Source organism: Haliotis asinina, chromosome 15, assembly GCF_037392515.1.
Source record: "Haliotis asinina isolate JCU_RB_2024 chromosome 15, JCU_Hal_asi_v2, whole genome shotgun sequence".
In the NCBI taxonomy this organism is placed as follows: Eukaryota; Metazoa; Mollusca; class Gastropoda; order Lepetellida; family Haliotidae; genus Haliotis; species Haliotis asinina.
This window is the reverse complement of record NC_090294.1, coordinates 51,417,469-51,432,878: the sequence shown is the minus strand read 5'-3', so window position 1 is coordinate 51,432,878 and position 15,410 is coordinate 51,417,469. Positions and strand designations below refer to the sequence as shown.

The 15,410-nt window shown below is 41.4% G+C and overlaps 25 non-coding genes across 25 annotated transcripts; all 25 read left to right on the top strand.

The window, feature by feature from the left end:
• The first annotated feature begins 60 nt into the window (after nt 1-60).
• On the top strand, nt 61-156 carry Trnak-uuu (transfer RNA lysine (anticodon UUU)). The gene is made up of 2 exons: nt 61-97; nt 121-156. It is a non-coding gene; the product is annotated as a tRNA-Lys (tRNA).
• A 533-nt stretch (nt 157-689) lies between these two features.
• Trnak-uuu (transfer RNA lysine (anticodon UUU)) lies at nt 690-785 on the top strand. Its single transcript has 2 exons — nt 690-726; nt 750-785. It is a non-coding gene; the product is annotated as a tRNA-Lys (tRNA).
• A 533-nt stretch (nt 786-1,318) lies between these two features.
• On the top strand, nt 1,319-1,414 carry Trnak-uuu (transfer RNA lysine (anticodon UUU)). The gene is made up of 2 exons: nt 1,319-1,355; nt 1,379-1,414. It is a non-coding gene; the product is annotated as a tRNA-Lys (tRNA).
• Nucleotides 1,415-1,947: 533 nt separating this feature from the next.
• On the top strand, nt 1,948-2,043 carry Trnak-uuu (transfer RNA lysine (anticodon UUU)). The gene is made up of 2 exons: nt 1,948-1,984; nt 2,008-2,043. It is a non-coding gene; the product is annotated as a tRNA-Lys (tRNA).
• Nucleotides 2,044-2,576: 533 nt separating this feature from the next.
• Nucleotides 2,577-2,672, top strand: Trnak-uuu (transfer RNA lysine (anticodon UUU)). Its single transcript has 2 exons — nt 2,577-2,613; nt 2,637-2,672. It is a non-coding gene; the product is annotated as a tRNA-Lys (tRNA).
• Nucleotides 2,673-3,204: 532 nt separating this feature from the next.
• On the top strand, nt 3,205-3,300 carry Trnak-uuu (transfer RNA lysine (anticodon UUU)). The gene is made up of 2 exons: nt 3,205-3,241; nt 3,265-3,300. It is a non-coding gene; the product is annotated as a tRNA-Lys (tRNA).
• A 534-nt stretch (nt 3,301-3,834) lies between these two features.
• On the top strand, nt 3,835-3,930 carry Trnak-uuu (transfer RNA lysine (anticodon UUU)). The gene is made up of 2 exons: nt 3,835-3,871; nt 3,895-3,930. It is a non-coding gene; the product is annotated as a tRNA-Lys (tRNA).
• Nucleotides 3,931-4,464: 534 nt separating this feature from the next.
• Nucleotides 4,465-4,560, top strand: Trnak-uuu (transfer RNA lysine (anticodon UUU)). Its single transcript has 2 exons — nt 4,465-4,501; nt 4,525-4,560. It is a non-coding gene; the product is annotated as a tRNA-Lys (tRNA).
• Nucleotides 4,561-5,094: 534 nt separating this feature from the next.
• Nucleotides 5,095-5,190, top strand: Trnak-uuu (transfer RNA lysine (anticodon UUU)). The gene is made up of 2 exons: nt 5,095-5,131; nt 5,155-5,190. It is a non-coding gene; the product is annotated as a tRNA-Lys (tRNA).
• A 534-nt stretch (nt 5,191-5,724) lies between these two features.
• Trnak-uuu (transfer RNA lysine (anticodon UUU)) lies at nt 5,725-5,820 on the top strand. The gene is made up of 2 exons: nt 5,725-5,761; nt 5,785-5,820. It is a non-coding gene; the product is annotated as a tRNA-Lys (tRNA).
• A 534-nt stretch (nt 5,821-6,354) lies between these two features.
• Nucleotides 6,355-6,450, top strand: Trnak-uuu (transfer RNA lysine (anticodon UUU)). The gene is made up of 2 exons: nt 6,355-6,391; nt 6,415-6,450. It is a non-coding gene; the product is annotated as a tRNA-Lys (tRNA).
• A 534-nt stretch (nt 6,451-6,984) lies between these two features.
• Nucleotides 6,985-7,080, top strand: Trnak-uuu (transfer RNA lysine (anticodon UUU)). Its single transcript has 2 exons — nt 6,985-7,021; nt 7,045-7,080. It is a non-coding gene; the product is annotated as a tRNA-Lys (tRNA).
• Nucleotides 7,081-7,614: 534 nt separating this feature from the next.
• On the top strand, nt 7,615-7,710 carry Trnak-uuu (transfer RNA lysine (anticodon UUU)). The gene is made up of 2 exons: nt 7,615-7,651; nt 7,675-7,710. It is a non-coding gene; the product is annotated as a tRNA-Lys (tRNA).
• A 534-nt stretch (nt 7,711-8,244) lies between these two features.
• On the top strand, nt 8,245-8,340 carry Trnak-uuu (transfer RNA lysine (anticodon UUU)). Its single transcript has 2 exons — nt 8,245-8,281; nt 8,305-8,340. It is a non-coding gene; the product is annotated as a tRNA-Lys (tRNA).
• A 534-nt stretch (nt 8,341-8,874) lies between these two features.
• On the top strand, nt 8,875-8,970 carry Trnak-uuu (transfer RNA lysine (anticodon UUU)). Its single transcript has 2 exons — nt 8,875-8,911; nt 8,935-8,970. It is a non-coding gene; the product is annotated as a tRNA-Lys (tRNA).
• A 534-nt stretch (nt 8,971-9,504) lies between these two features.
• Trnak-uuu (transfer RNA lysine (anticodon UUU)) lies at nt 9,505-9,600 on the top strand. Its single transcript has 2 exons — nt 9,505-9,541; nt 9,565-9,600. It is a non-coding gene; the product is annotated as a tRNA-Lys (tRNA).
• Nucleotides 9,601-10,134: 534 nt separating this feature from the next.
• Trnak-uuu (transfer RNA lysine (anticodon UUU)) lies at nt 10,135-10,230 on the top strand. Its single transcript has 2 exons — nt 10,135-10,171; nt 10,195-10,230. It is a non-coding gene; the product is annotated as a tRNA-Lys (tRNA).
• Nucleotides 10,231-10,764: 534 nt separating this feature from the next.
• On the top strand, nt 10,765-10,860 carry Trnak-uuu (transfer RNA lysine (anticodon UUU)). Its single transcript has 2 exons — nt 10,765-10,801; nt 10,825-10,860. It is a non-coding gene; the product is annotated as a tRNA-Lys (tRNA).
• A 534-nt stretch (nt 10,861-11,394) lies between these two features.
• Nucleotides 11,395-11,490, top strand: Trnak-uuu (transfer RNA lysine (anticodon UUU)). The gene is made up of 2 exons: nt 11,395-11,431; nt 11,455-11,490. It is a non-coding gene; the product is annotated as a tRNA-Lys (tRNA).
• A 534-nt stretch (nt 11,491-12,024) lies between these two features.
• Nucleotides 12,025-12,120, top strand: Trnak-uuu (transfer RNA lysine (anticodon UUU)). Its single transcript has 2 exons — nt 12,025-12,061; nt 12,085-12,120. It is a non-coding gene; the product is annotated as a tRNA-Lys (tRNA).
• A 534-nt stretch (nt 12,121-12,654) lies between these two features.
• Nucleotides 12,655-12,750, top strand: Trnak-uuu (transfer RNA lysine (anticodon UUU)). The gene is made up of 2 exons: nt 12,655-12,691; nt 12,715-12,750. It is a non-coding gene; the product is annotated as a tRNA-Lys (tRNA).
• Nucleotides 12,751-13,284: 534 nt separating this feature from the next.
• Trnak-uuu (transfer RNA lysine (anticodon UUU)) lies at nt 13,285-13,380 on the top strand. Its single transcript has 2 exons — nt 13,285-13,321; nt 13,345-13,380. It is a non-coding gene; the product is annotated as a tRNA-Lys (tRNA).
• Nucleotides 13,381-13,914: 534 nt separating this feature from the next.
• On the top strand, nt 13,915-14,010 carry Trnak-uuu (transfer RNA lysine (anticodon UUU)). Its single transcript has 2 exons — nt 13,915-13,951; nt 13,975-14,010. It is a non-coding gene; the product is annotated as a tRNA-Lys (tRNA).
• Nucleotides 14,011-14,544: 534 nt separating this feature from the next.
• Trnak-uuu (transfer RNA lysine (anticodon UUU)) lies at nt 14,545-14,640 on the top strand. Its single transcript has 2 exons — nt 14,545-14,581; nt 14,605-14,640. It is a non-coding gene; the product is annotated as a tRNA-Lys (tRNA).
• A 534-nt stretch (nt 14,641-15,174) lies between these two features.
• On the top strand, nt 15,175-15,270 carry Trnak-uuu (transfer RNA lysine (anticodon UUU)). Its single transcript has 2 exons — nt 15,175-15,211; nt 15,235-15,270. It is a non-coding gene; the product is annotated as a tRNA-Lys (tRNA).
• Nucleotides 15,271-15,410: the final 140 nt, after the last annotated feature.

Genomic DNA, 15,410 nt, shown 5'->3' with positions numbered 1-15,410 from the left:
GAGAGGTCTGTGTACAGCTTCCTGTCATGTGACTAGAAATATGTGCTATCCTGAAGCAGAGCCCGGATAGCTCAGTCGGTAGAGCATCAGACTTTTAAGCGGTCTGTTACAATCAGAGTGATCTGAGGGTCCAGGGTTCGAGTCCCTGTTCGGGGGATGTTCTTTTTTATTTCACAGTATCACTATACATGTACTTTCTATAAAACATTAGAAGAACCAAGTATTTTACCACCCGTACTCATACAGTAGGGTTGGCTTCGCTACACCTTAGAAACTAAGTAGAGAAATATCATTTCTGATCCAATCTCTTTTCGTCTATGACAAAGAATTGCCCACATGATGAAATGGCTTGCAATGATGTAAGACTTCTTTCTTACGATGGCTAGAATTGTAGACAGGCCCTCGTTTACATATCTTAGCCATCTTCATCCCAGTAAGTCGCAGTCATATACAATTATTGCTCACCCGTGCATAGCCGATAGCACAGTGTCTTGTTTGTTAACTATAGAACGAGGCCTGCCACCAAAGTACAGTCATTCAGAGTGCAAGAGTTGACTTGGTATGGTTACAGCTTGAATTGTGTTGAATGAAGTAAAATCAAATGGTATTTGGTGATGCAGAAATGTCAAGAGAGGTCTGTGTACAGCTTCCTGTCATGTGACTAGAAATATGTGCTATCCTGAAGCAGAGCCCGGATAGCTCAGTCGGTAGAGCATCAGATTTTTAAGCGGTCTGTTACAATCAGAGTGATCTGAGGGTCCAGGGTTCGAGTCCCTGTTCGGGCGATGTTCTTTTTTATTTCACAGTATCACTATACATGTACTTTCTATAAAACATTAGAAGAACCAAGTATTTTACCACCCGTACTCATACAGTAGGGTTGGCTTCGCTACACCTTAGAAACTAAGTAGAGAAATATCATTTCTGATCCAATCTCTTTTCGTCTATGACAAAGAATTGCCCACATGATGAAATGGCTTGCAATGATGTAAGACTTCTTTCTTACGATGGCTAGAATTGTAGACAGGCCCTCGTTTACATATCTTAGCCATCTTCATCCCAGTAAGTCGCAGTCATATACAATTATTGCTCACCCGTGCATAGCCGATAGCACAGTGTCTTGTTTGTTAACTATAGAACGAGGCCTGCCACCAAAGTACAGTCATTCAGAGTGCAAGAGTTGACTTGGTATGGTTACAGCTTGAATTGTGTTGAATGAAGTAAAATCAAATGGTATTTGGTGATGCAGAAATGTCAAGAGAGGTCTGTGTACAGCTTCCTGTCATGTGACTAGAAATATGTGCTATCCTGAAGCAGAGCCCGGATAGCTCAGTCGGTAGAGCATCAGATTTTTAAGCGGTCTGTTACAATCAGAGTGATCTGAGGGTCCAGGGTTCGAGTCCCTGTTCGGGCGATGTTCTTTTTTATTTCACAGTATCACTATACATGTACTTTCTATAAAACATTAGAAGAACCAAGTATTTTACCACCCGTACTCATACAGTAGGGTTGGCTTCGCTACACCTTAGAAACTAAGTAGAGAAATATCATTTCTGATCCAATCTCTTTTCGTCTATGACAAAGAATTGCCCACATGATGAAATGGCTTGCAATGATGTAAGACTTCTTTCTTACGATGGCTAGAATTGTAGACAGGCCCTCGTTTACATATCTTAGCCATCTTCATCCCAGTAAGTCGCAGTCATATACAATTATTGCTCACCCGTGCATAGCCGATAGCACAGTGTCTTGTTTGTTAACTATAGAACGAGGCCTGCCACCAAAGTACAGTCATTCAGAGTGCAAGAGTTGACTTGGTATGGTTACAGCTTGAATTGTGTTGAATGAAGTAAAATCAAATGGTATTTGGTGATGCAGAAATGTCAAGAGAGGTCTGTGTACAGCTTCCTGTCATGTGACTAGAAATATGTGCTATCCTGAAGCAGAGCCCGGATAGCTCAGTCGGTAGAGCATCAGATTTTTAAGCGGTCTGTTACAATCAGAGTGATCTGAGGGTCCAGGGTTCGAGTCCCTGTTCGGGCGATGTTCTTTTTTATTTCACAGTATCACTATACATGTACTTTCTATAAAACATTAGAAGAACCAAGTATTTTACCACCCGTACTCATACAGTAGGGTTGGCTTCGCTACACCTTAGAAACTAAGTAGAGAAATATCATTTCTGATCCAATCTCTTTTCGTCTATGACAAAGAATTGCCCACATGATGAAATGGCTTGCAATGATGTAAGACTTCTTTCTTACGATGGCTAGAATTGTAGACAGGCCCTCGTTTACATATCTTAGCCATCTTCATCCCAGTAAGTCGCAGTCATATACAATTATTGCTCACCCGTGCATAGCCGATAGCACAGTGTCTTGTTTGTTAACTATAGAACGAGGCCTGCCACCAAAGTACAGTCATTCAGAGTGCAAGAGTTGACTTGGTATGGTTACAGCTTGAATTGTGTTGAATGAAGTAAAATCAAATGGTATTTGGTGATGCAGAAATGTCAAGAGAGGTCTGTGTACAGCTTCCTGTCATGTGACTAGAAATATGTGCTATCCTGAAGCAGAGCCCGGATAGCTCAGTCGGTAGAGCATCAGATTTTTAAGCGGTCTGTTACAATCAGAGTGATCTGAGGGTCCAGGGTTCGAGTCCCTGTTCGGGCGATGTTTTTTTTATTTCACAGTATCACTATACATGTACTTTCTATAAAACATTACAAGAACCAAGTATTTTACCACCCGTACTCATACAGTAGGGTTGGCTTCGCTACACCTTAGAAACTAAGTAGAGAAATATCATTTCTGATCCAATCTCTTTTCGTCTATGACAAAGAATTGCCCACATGATGAAATGGCTTGCAATGATGTAAGACTTCTTTCTTACGATGGCTAGAATTGTAGACAGGCCCTCGTTTACATATCTTAGCCATCTTCATCCCAGTAAGTCGCAGTCATATACAATTATTGCTCACCCGTGCATAGCCGATAGCACAGTGTCTTGTTTGTTAACTATAGAACGAGGCCTGCCACCAAAGTACAGTCATTCAGAGTGCAAGAGTTGACTTGGTATGGTTACAGCTTGAATTGTGTTGAATGAAGTAAAATCAAATGGTATTTGGTGATGCAGAAATGTCAAGAGAGGTCTGTGTACAGCTTCCTGTCATGTGACTAGAAATATGTGCTATCCTGAAGCAGAGCCCGGATAGCTCAGTCGGTAGAGCATCAGACTTTTAAGAGGTCTGTTACAATCAGAGTGATCTGAGGGTCCAGGGTTCGAGTCCCTGTTCGGGCGATGTTCTTTTTCATTTCACAGTATCACTATACATGTACTTACTATAAAACATTAGAAGAACCAAGTATTTTACCACCCGTACTCATACAGTAGGGTTGGCTTCGCTACACCTTAGAAACTAAGTAGAGAAATATCATTTCTGATACAATCTCTTTTCGTCTATGACAAAGAATTGCCCACATGATGAAATGGCTTGCAATGCATGTAAGACTTCTTTCTTACGATGGCTAGAATTGTAGACAGGCCCTCGTTTACATATCTTAGCCATCTTCATCCCAGTAAGTCGCTGTCATATACAATTATTGCTCACCCGTGCATAGCCGATAGCACAGTGTCTTGTTTGTTAACTATAGAACGAGGCCTGCCACCAAAGTACAGTCATTCAGAGTGCAAGAGTTGACTTGGTATGGTTACAGCTTGAATTGTGTTGAATGAAGTAAAATCAAATGGTATTTGGTGATGCAGAAATGTCAAGAGAGGTCTGTGTACAGCTTCCTGTCATGTGACTAGAAATATGTGCTATCCTGAAGCAGAGCCCGGATAGCTCAGTCGGTAGAGCATCAGACTTTTAAGCGGTCTGTTACAATCAGAGTGATCTGAGGGTCCAGTGTTCGAGTCCCTGTTCGGGCGATGTTCTTTTTTATTTCACAGTATCACTATACATGTACTTTCTATAAAACATTAGAAGAACCAAGTATTTTACCACCCGTACTCATACAGTAGGGTTGGCTTCGCTACACCTTAGAAACTAAGTAGAGAAATATCATTTCTGATCCAATCTCTTTTCGTCTATGACAAAGAATTGCCCACATGATGAAATGGCTTGCAATGCATGTAAGACTTCTTTCTTACGATGGCTAGAATTGTAGACAGGCCCTCGTTTACATATCTTAGCCATCTTCATCCCAGTAAGTCGCAGTCATATACAATTATTGCTCACCCGTGCATAGCCGATAGCACAGTGTCTTGTTTGTTAACTATAGAACGAGGCCTGCCACCAAAGTACAGTCATTCAGAGTGCAAGAGTTGACTTGGTATGGTTACAGCTTGAATTGTGTTGAATGAAGTAAAATCAAATGGTATTTGGTGATGCAGAAATGTCAAGAGAGGTCTGTGTACAGCTTCCTGTCATGTGACTAGAAATATGTGCTATCCTGAAGCAGAGCCCGGATAGCTCAGTCGGTAGAGCATCAGACTTTTAAGCGGTCTGTTACAATCAGAGTGATCTGAGGGTCCAGGGTCCGAGTCCCTGTTCGGGCGATGTTCTTTTTCATTTCACAGTATCACTATACATGTACTTACTATAAAACATTAGAAGAAACAAGTATTTTACCACCCGTACTCATACAGTAGGGTTGGCTTCGCTACACCTTAGAAACTAAGTAGAGAAATATCATTTCTGATCCAATCTCTTTTCGTCTATGACAAAGAATTGCCCACATGATGAAATGGCTTGCAATGCATGTAAGACTTCTTTCTTACGATGGCTAGAATTGTAGACAGGCCCTCGTTTACATATCTTAGCCATCTTCATCCCAGTAAGTCGCAGTCATATACAATTATTGCTCACCCGTGCATAGCCGATAGCACAGTGTCTTGTTTGTTAACTATAGAACGAGGCCTGCCACCAAAGTACAGTCATTCAGAGTGCAAGAGTTGACTTGGTATGGTTACAGCTTGAATTGTGTTGAATGAAGTAAAATCAAATGGTATTTGGTGATGCAGAAATGTCAAGAGAGGTCTGTGTACAGCTTCCTGTCATGTGACTAGAAATATGTGCTATCCTGAAGCAGAGCCCGGATAGCTCAGTCGGTAGAGCATCAGACTTTTAAGCGGTCTGTTACAATCAGAGTGATCTGAGGGTCCAGGGTTCGAGTCCCTGTTCGGGCGATCTTCTCTTTTATTTCACAGTATCACTATACACGTACTTACTATAAAACATTACAAGAACCAAGTATTTTACCACCCGTACTCATACAGTAGGGTTGGCTTCGCTACACCTTAGAAACTAAGTAGAGAAATATCATTTCTGATCCAATCTCTTTTCGTCTATGACAAAGAATTGCCCACATGATGAAATGGCTTGCAATGCATGTAAGACTTCTTTCTTACGATGGCTAGAATTGTAGACAGGCCCTCGTTTACATATCTTAGCCATCTTCATCCCAGTAAGTCGCAGTCATATACAATTATTGCTCACCCGTGCATAGCCGATAGCACAGTGTCTTGTTTGTTAACTATAGAACGAGGCCTGCCACCAAAGTACAGTCATTCAGAGTGCAAGAGTTGACTTGGTATGGTTACAGCTTGAATTGTGTTGAATGAAGTAAAATCAAATGGTATTTGGTGATGCAGAAATGTCAAGAGAGGTCTGTGTACAGCTTCCTGTCATGTGACTAGAAATATGTGCTATCCTGAAGCAGAGCCCGGATAGCTCAGTCGGTAGAGCATCAGACTTTTAAGCGGTCTGTTACAATCAGAGTGATCTGAGGGTCCAGGGTTCGAGTCCCTGTTCGGGCGATCTTCTCTTTTATTTCACAGTATCACTATACACGTACTTACTATAAAACATTACAAGAACCAAGTATTTTACCACCCGTACTCATACAGTAGGGTTGGCTTCGCTACACCTTAGAAACTAAGTAGAGAAATATCATTTCTGATCCAATCTCTTTTCGTCTATGACAAAGAATTGCCCACATGATGAAATGGCTTGCAATGCATGTAAGACTTCTTTCTTACGATGGCTAGAATTGTAGACAGGCCCTCGTTTACATATCTTAGCCATCTTCATCCCAGTAAGTCGCAGTCATATACAATTATTGCTCACCCGTGCATAGCCGATAGCACAGTGTCTTGTTTGTTAACTATAGAACGAGGCCTGCCACCAAAGTACAGTCATTCAGAGTGCAAGAGTTGACTTGGTATGGTTACAGCTTGAATTGTGTTGAATGAAGTAAAATCAAATGGTATTTGGTGATGCAGAAATGTCAAGAGAGGTCTGTGTACAGCTTCCTGTCATGTGACTAGAAATATGTGCTATCCTGAAGCAGAGCCCGGATAGCTCAGTCGGTAGAGCATCAGACTTTTAAGCGGTCTGTTACAATCAGAGTGATCTGAGGGTCCAGGATTCGAGTCCCAGTTCGGGCGATGTTCTTTTTTATTTCACAGTATCACTATACACGTACTTACTATAAAACATTACAAGAACCAAGTATTTTACCACCCGTACTCATACAGTAGGGTTGGCTTCGCTACACCTTAGAAACTAAGTAGAGAAATATCATTTCTGATCCAATCTCTTTTCGTCTATGACAAAGAATTGCCCACATGATGAAATGGCTTGCAATGCATGTAAGACTTCTTTCTTACGATGGCTAGAATTGTAGACAGGCCCTCGTTTACATATCTTAGCCATCTTCATCCCAGTAAGTCGCAGTCATATACAATTATTGCTCACCCGTGCATAGCCGATAGCACAGTGTCTTGTTTGTTAACTATAGAACGAGGCCTGCCACCAAAGTACAGTCATTCAGAGTGCAAGAGTTGACTTGGTATGGTTACAGCTTGAATTGTGTTGAATGAAGTAAAATCAAATGGTATTTGGTGATGCAGAAATGTCAAGAGAGGTCTGTGTACAGCTTCCTGTCATGTGACTAGAAATATGTGCTATACTGAAGCAGAGCCCGGATAGCTCAGTCGGTAGAGCATCAGACTTTTAAGCGGTCTGTTACAATCAGAGTGATCTGAGGGTCCAGGGTTCGAGTCCCTGTTCGGGCGATGTTCTTTTTTATTTCACAGTATCACTATACATGTACTTACTATAAAACATTACAAGAACCAAGTATTTTACCACCCGTACTCATACAGTAGGGTTGGCTTCGCTACACCTTAGAAACTAAGTAGAGAAATATCATTTCTGATCCAATCTCTTTTCGTCTATGACAAAGAATTGCCCACATGATGAAATGGCTTGCAATGCATGTAAGACTTCTTTCTTACGATGGCTAGAATTGTAGACAGGCCCTCGTTTACATATCTTAGCCATCTTCATCCCAGTAAGTCGCAGTCATATACAATTATTGCTCACCCGTGCATAGCCGATAGCACAGTGTCTTGTTTGTTAACTATAGAACGAGGCCTGCCACCAAAGTACAGTCATTCAGAGTGCAAGAGTTGACTTGGTATGGTTACAGCTTGAATTGTGTTGAATGAAGTAAAATCAAATGGTATTTGGTGATGCAGAAATGTCAAGAGAGGTCTGTGTACAGCTTCCTGTCATGTGACTAGAAATATGTGCTATCCTGAAGCAGAGCCCGGATAGCTCAGTCGGTAGAGCATCAGACTTTTAAGCGGTCTGTTACAATCAGAGTGATCTGAGGGTCCAGGGTTCGAGTCCCTGTTCGGGCGATGTTCTTTTTTATTTCACAGTATCACTATACATGTACTTACTATAAAACATTACAAGAACCAAGTATTTTACCACCCGTACTCATACAGTAGGGTTGGCTTCGCTACACCTTAGAAACTAAGTAGAGAAATATCATTTCTGATCCAATCTCTTTTCGTCTATGACAAAGAATTGCCCACATGATGAAATGGCTTGCAATGCATGTAAGACTTCTTTCTTACGATGGCTAGAATTGTAGACAGGCCCTCGTTTACATATCTTAGCCATCTTCATCCCAGTAAGTCGCTGTCATATACAATTATTGCTCACCCGTGCATAGCCGATAGCACAGTGTCTTGTTTGTTAACTATAGAACGAGGCCTGCCACCAAAGTACAGTCATTCAGAGTGCAAGAGTTGACTTGGTATGGTTACAGCTTGAATTGTGTTGAATGAAGTAAAATCAAATGGTATTTGGTGATGCAGAAATGTCAAGAGAGGTCTGTGTACAGCTTCCTGTCATGTGACTAGAAATATGTGCTATCCTGAAGCAGAGCCCGGATAGCTCAGTCGGTAGAGCATCAGACTTTTAAGCGGTCTGTTACAATCAGAGTGATCTGAGGGTCCAGGGTCCGAGTCCCTGTTCGGGCGATGTTCTTTTTCATTTCACAGTATCACTATACATGTACTTACTATAAAACATTAGAAGAAACAAGTATTTTACCACCCGTACTCATACAGTAGGGTTGGCTTCGCTACACCTTAGAAACTAAGTAGAGAAATATCATTTCTGATCCAATCTCTTTTCGTCTATGACAAAGAATTGCCCACATGATGAAATGGCTTGCAATGCATGTAAGACTTCTTTCTTACGATGGCTAGAATTGTAGACAGGCCCTCGTTTACATATCTTAGCCATCTTCATCCCAGTAAGTCGCAGTCATATACAATTATTGCTCACCCGTGCATAGCCGATAGCACAGTGTCTTGTTTGTTAACTATAGAACGAGGCCTGCCACCAAAGTACAGTCATTCAGAGTGCAAGAGTTGACTTGGTATGGTTACAGCTTGAATTGTGTTGAATGAAGTAAAATCAAATGGTATTTGGTGATGCAGAAATGTCAAGAGAGGTCTGTGTACAGCTTCCTGTCATGTGACTAGAAATATGTGCTATCCTGAAGCAGAGCCCGGATAGCTCAGTCGGTAGAGCATCAGACTTTTAAGCGGTCTGTTACAATCAGAGTGATCTGAGGGTCCAGGGTTCGAGTCCCTGTTCGGGCGATCTTCTCTTTTATTTCACAGTATCACTATACACGTACTTACTATAAAACATTACAAGAACCAAGTATTTTACCACCCGTACTCATACAGTAGGGTTGGCTTCGCTACACCTTAGAAACTAAGTAGAGAAATATCATTTCTGATCCAATCTCTTTTCGTCTATGACAAAGAATTGCCCACATGATGAAATGGCTTGCAATGCATGTAAGACTTCTTTCTTACGATGGCTAGAATTGTAGACAGGCCCTCGTTTACATATCTTAGCCATCTTCATCCCAGTAAGTCGCAGTCATATACAATTATTGCTCACCCGTGCATAGCCGATAGCACAGTGTCTTGTTTGTTAACTATAGAACGAGGCCTGCCACCAAAGTACAGTCATTCAGAGTGCAAGAGTTGACTTGGTATGGTTACAGCTTGAATTGTGTTGAATGAAGTAAAATCAAATGGTATTTGGTGATGCAGAAATGTCAAGAGAGGTCTGTGTACAGCTTCCTGTCATGTGACTAGAAATATGTGCTATCCTGAAGCAGAGCCCGGATAGCTCAGTCGGTAGAGCATCAGACTTTTAAGCGGTCTGTTACAATCAGAGTGATCTGAGGGTCCAGGGTTCGAGTCCCTGTTCGGGCGATCTTCTCTTTTATTTCACAGTATCACTATACACGTACTTACTATAAAACATTACAAGAACCAAGTATTTTACCACCCGTACTCATACAGTAGGGTTGGCTTCGCTACACCTTAGAAACTAAGTAGAGAAATATCATTTCTGATCCAATCTCTTTTCGTCTATGACAAAGAATTGCCCACATGATGAAATGGCTTGCAATGCATGTAAGACTTCTTTCTTACGATGGCTAGAATTGTAGACAGGCCCTCGCTTACATATCTTAGCCATCTTCATCCCAGTAAGTCGCAGTCATATACAATTATTGCTCACCCGTGCATAGCCGATAGCACAGTGTCTTGTTTGTTAACTATAGAACGAGGCCTGCCACCAAAGTACAGTCATTCAGAGTGCAAGAGTTGACTTGGTATGGTTACAGCTTGAATTGTGTTGAATGAAGTAAAATCAAATGGTATTTGGTGATGCAGAAATGTCAAGAGAGGTCTGTGTACAGCTTCCTGTCATGTGACTAGAAATATGTGCTATCCTGAAGCAGAGCCCGGATAGCTCAGTCGGTAGAGCATCAGACTTTTAAGCGGTCTGTTACAATCAGAGTGATCTGAGGGTCCAGGATTCGAGTCCCAGTTCGGGCGATGTTCTTTTTTATTTCACAGTATCACTATACACGTACTTACTATAAAACATTACAAGAACCAAGTATTTTACCACCCGTACTCATACAGTAGGGTTGGCTTCGCTACACCTTAGAAACTAAGTAGAGAAATATCATTTCTGATCCAATCTCTTTTCGTCTATGACAAAGAATTGCCCACATGATGAAATGGCTTGCAATGCATGTAAGACTTCTTTCTTACGATGGCTAGAATTGTAGACAGGCCCTCGTTTACATATCTTAGCCATCTTCATCCCAGTAAGTCGCAGTCATATACAATTATTGCTCACCCGTGCATAGCCGATAGCACAGTGTCTTGTTTGTTAACTATAGAACGAGGCCTGCCACCAAAGTACAGTCATTCAGAGTGCAAGAGTTGACTTGGTATGGTTACAGCTTGAATTGTGTTGAATGAAGTAAAATCAAATGGTATTTGGTGATGCAGAAATGTCAAGAGAGGTCTGTGTACAGCTTCCTGTCATGTGACTAGAAATATGTGCTATCCTGAAGCAGAGCCCGGATAGCTCAGTCGGTAGAGCATCAGACTTTTAAGCGGTCTGTTACAATCAGAGTGATCTGAGGGTCCAGGGTTCGAGTCCCTGTTCGGGCGATGTTCTTTTTTATTTCACAGTATCACTATACATGTACTTACTATAAAACATTACAAGAACCAAGTATTTTACCACCCGTACTCATACAGTAGGGTTGGCTTCGCTACACCTTAGAAACTAAGTAGAGAAATATCATTTCTGATCCAATCTCTTTTCGTCTATGACAAAGAATTGCCCACATGATGAAATGGCTTGCAATGCATGTAAGACTTCTTTCTTACGATGGCTAGAATTGTAGACAGGCCCTCGTTTACATATCTTAGCCATCTTCATCCCAGTAAGTCGCAGTCATATACAATTATTGCTCACCCGTGCATAGCCGATAGCACAGTGTCTTGTTTGTTAACTATAGAACGAGGCCTGCCACCAAAGTACAGTCATTCAGAGTGCAAGAGTTGACTTGGTATGGTTACAGCTTGAATTGTGTTGAATGAAGTAAAATCAAATGGTATTTGGTGATGCAGAAATGTCAAGAGAGGTCTGTGTACAGCTTCCTGTCATGTGACTAGAAATATGTGCTATCCTGAAGCAGAGCCCGGATAGCTCAGTCGGTAGAGCATCAGATTTTTAAGCGGTCTGTTACAATCAGAGTGATCTGAGGGTCCAGGGTTCGAGTCCCTGTTCGGGCGATGTTCTTTTTTATTTCACAGTATCACTATACATGTACTTTCTATAAAACATTAGAAGAACCAAGTATTTTACCACCCGTACTCATACAGTAGGGTTGGCTTCGCTACACCTTAGAAACTAAGTAGAGAAATATCATTTCTGATCCAATCTCTTTTCGTCTATGACAAAGAATTGCCCACATGATGAAATGGCTTGCAATGCATGTAAGACTTCTTTCTTACGATGGCTAGAATTGTAGACAGGCCCTCGTTTACATATCTTAGCCATCTTCATCCCAGTAAGTCGCAGTCATATACAATTATTGCTCACCCGTGCATAGCCGATAGCACAGTGTCTTGTTTGTTAACTATAGAACGAGGCCTGCCACCAAAGTACAGTCATTCAGAGTGCAAGAGTTGACTTGGTATGGTTACAGCTTGAATTGTGTTGAATGAAGTAAAATCAAATGGTATTTGGTGATGCAGAAATGTCAAGAGAGGTCTGTGTACAGCCTCCTGTCATGTGACTAGAAATATGTGCTATCCTGAAGCAGAGCCCGGATAGCTCAGTCAGTAGAGCATCAGACTTTTAAGCGGTCTGTTACAATCAGAGTGATCTGAGGGTCCAGGGTTCGAGTCCCTGTTCGGGCGATGTTCTTTTTTATTTCACAGTATCACTATACATGTACTTTCTATAAAACATTAGAAGAACCAAGTATTTTACCACCCGTACTCATACAGTAGGGTTGGCTTCGCTACACCTTAGAAACTAAGTAGAGAAATATCATTTCTGATCCAATCTCTTTTCGTCTATGACAAAGAATTGCCCACATGATGAAATGGCTTGCAATGCATGTAAGACTTCTTTCTTACGATGGCTAGAATTGTAGACAGGCCCTCGTTTACATATCTTAGCCATCTTCATCCCAGTAAGTCGCTGTCATATACAATTATTGCTCACCCGTGCATAGCCGATAGCACAGTGTCTTGTTTGTTAACTATAGAACGAGGCCTGCCACCAAAGTACAGTCATTCAGAGTGCAAGAGTTGACTTGGTATGGTTACAGCTTGAATTGTGTTGAATGAAGTAAAATCAAATGGTATTTGGTGATACAGAAATGTCAAGAGAGGTCTGTGTACAGCTTCCTGTCATGTGACTAGAAATATGTGCTATCCTGAAGCAGAGCCCGGATAGCTCAGTCGGTAGAGCATCAGACTTTTAAGCGGTCTGTTACAATCAGAGTGATCTGAGGGTCCAGGGTTCGAGTCCCTGTTCGGGCGATGTTCTTTTTTATTTCACAGTATCACTATACATGTACTTTCTATAAAACATTAGAAGAACCAAGTATTTTACCACCCGTACTCATACAGTAGGGTTGGCTTCGCTACACCTTAGAAACTAAGTAGAGAAATATCATTTCTGATCCAATCTCTTTTCGTCTATGACAAAGAATTGCCCACATGATGAAATGGCTTGCAATGCATGTAAGACTTCTTTCTTACGATGGCTAGAATTGTAGACAGGCCCTCGTTTACATATCTTAGCCATCTTCATCCCAGTAAGTCGCTGTCATATACAATTATTGCTCACCCGTGCATAGCCGATAGCACAGTGTCTTGTTTGTTAACTATAGAACGAGGCCTGCCACCAAAGTACAGTCATTCAGAGTGCAAGAGTTGACTTGGTATGGTTACAGCTTGAATTGTGTTGAATGAAGTAAAATCAAATGGTATTTGGTGATGCAGAAATGTCAAGAGAGGTCTGTGTACAGCTTCCTGTCATGTGACTAGAAATATGTGCTATCCTGAAGCAGAGCCCGGATAGCTCAGTCGGTAGAGCATCAGACTTTTAAGCGGTCTGTTACAATCAGAGTGATCTGAGGGTCCAGGGTTCGAGTCCCTGTTCGGGCGATGTTCTTTTTTATTTCACAGTATCACTATACATGTACTTACTATAAAACATTACAAGAACCAAGTATTTTACCACCCGTACTCATACAGTAGGGTTGGCTTCGCTACACCTTAGAAACTAAGTAGAGAAATATCATTTCTGATCCAATCTCTTTTCGTCTATGACAAAGAATTGCCCACATGATGAAATGGCTTGCAATGCATGTAAGACTTCTTTCTTACGATGGCTAGAATTGTAGACAGGCCCTCGTTTACATATCTTAGCCATCTTCATCCCAGTAAGTCGCAGTCATATACAATTATTGCTCACCCGTGCATAGCCGATAGCACAGTGTCTTGTTTGTTAACTATAGAACGAGGCCTGCCACCAAAGTACAGTCATTCAGAGTGCAAGAGTTGACTTGGTATGGTTACAGCTTGAATTGTGTTGAATGAAGTAAAATCAAATGGTATTTGGTGATGCAGAAATGTCAAGAGAGGTCTGTGTACAGCTTCCTGTCATGTGACTAGAAATATGTGCTATCCTGAAGCAGAGCCCGGATAGCTCAGTCGGTAGAGCATCAGACTTTTAAGTGGTCTGCTACAATCAGAGTGATCTGAGGGTCCAGGGTTCGAGTCCCTGTTCGGGCGATGTTCTTTTTTATTTCACAGTATCACTATACATGTACTTACTATAAAACATTACAAGAACCAAGTATTTTACCACCCGTACTCATACAGTAGGGTTGGCTTCGCTACACCTTAGAAACTAAGTAGAGAAATATCATTTCTGATCCAATCTCTTTTCGTCTATGACAAAGAATTGCCCACATGATGAAATGGCTTGCAATGCATGTAAGACTTCTTTCTTACGATGGCTAGAATTGTAGACAGGCCCTCGTTTACATATCTTAGCCATCTTCATCCCAGTAAGTCGCAGTCATATACAATTATTGCTCACCCGTGCATAGCCGATAGCACAGTGTCTTGTTTGTTAACTATAGAACGAGGCCTGCCACCAAAGTACAGTCATTCAGAGTGCAAGAGTTGACTTGGTATGGTTACAGCTTGAATTGTGTTGAATGAAGTAAAATCAAATGGTATTTGGTGATGCAGAAATGTCAAGAGAGGTCTGTGTACAGCTTCCTGTCATGTGACTAGAAATATGTGCTATCCTGAAGCAGAGCCCGGATAGCTCAGTCGGTAGAGCATCAGATTTTTAAGCGGTCTGTTACAATCAGAGTGATCTGAGGGTTCAGGGTTCGAGTCCCTGTTCGGGCGATGTTCTTTTTTATTTCACAGTATCACTATACATGTACTTTCTATAAAACATTAGAAGAACCAAGTATTTTACCACCCGTACTCATACAGTAGGGTTGGCTTCGCTACACCTTAGAAACTAAGTAGAGAAATATCATTTCTGATCCAATCTCTTTTCGTCTATGACAAAGAATTGCCCACATGATGAAATGGCTTGCAATGCATGTAAGACTTCTTTCTTACGATGGCTAGAATTGTAGACAGGCCCTCGTTTACATATCTTAGCCATCTTCATCCCAGTAAGTCGCAGTCATATACAATTATTGCTCACCCGTGCATAGCCGATAGCACAGTGTCTTGTTTGTTAACTATAGAACGAGGCCTGCCACCAAAGTACAGTCATTCAGAGTGCAAGAGTTGACTTGGTATGGTTACAGCTTGAATTGTGTTGAATGAAGTAAAATCAAATGGTATTTGGTGATGCAGAAATGTCAAGAGAGGTCTGTGTACAGCCTCCTGTCATGTGACTAGAAATATGTGCTATCCTGAAGCAGAGCCCGGATAGCTCAGTCAGTAGAGCATCAGACTTTTAAGCGGTCTGTTACAATCAGAGTGATCTGAGGGTCCAGGGTTCGAGTCCCTGTTCGGGCGATGTTCTTTTTTATTTCACAGTATCACTATACATGTACTTTCTATAAAACATTAGAAGAACCAAGTATTTTACCACCCGTACTCATACAGTAGGGTTGGCTTCGCTACACCTTAGAAACTAAGTAGAGAAATATCATTTC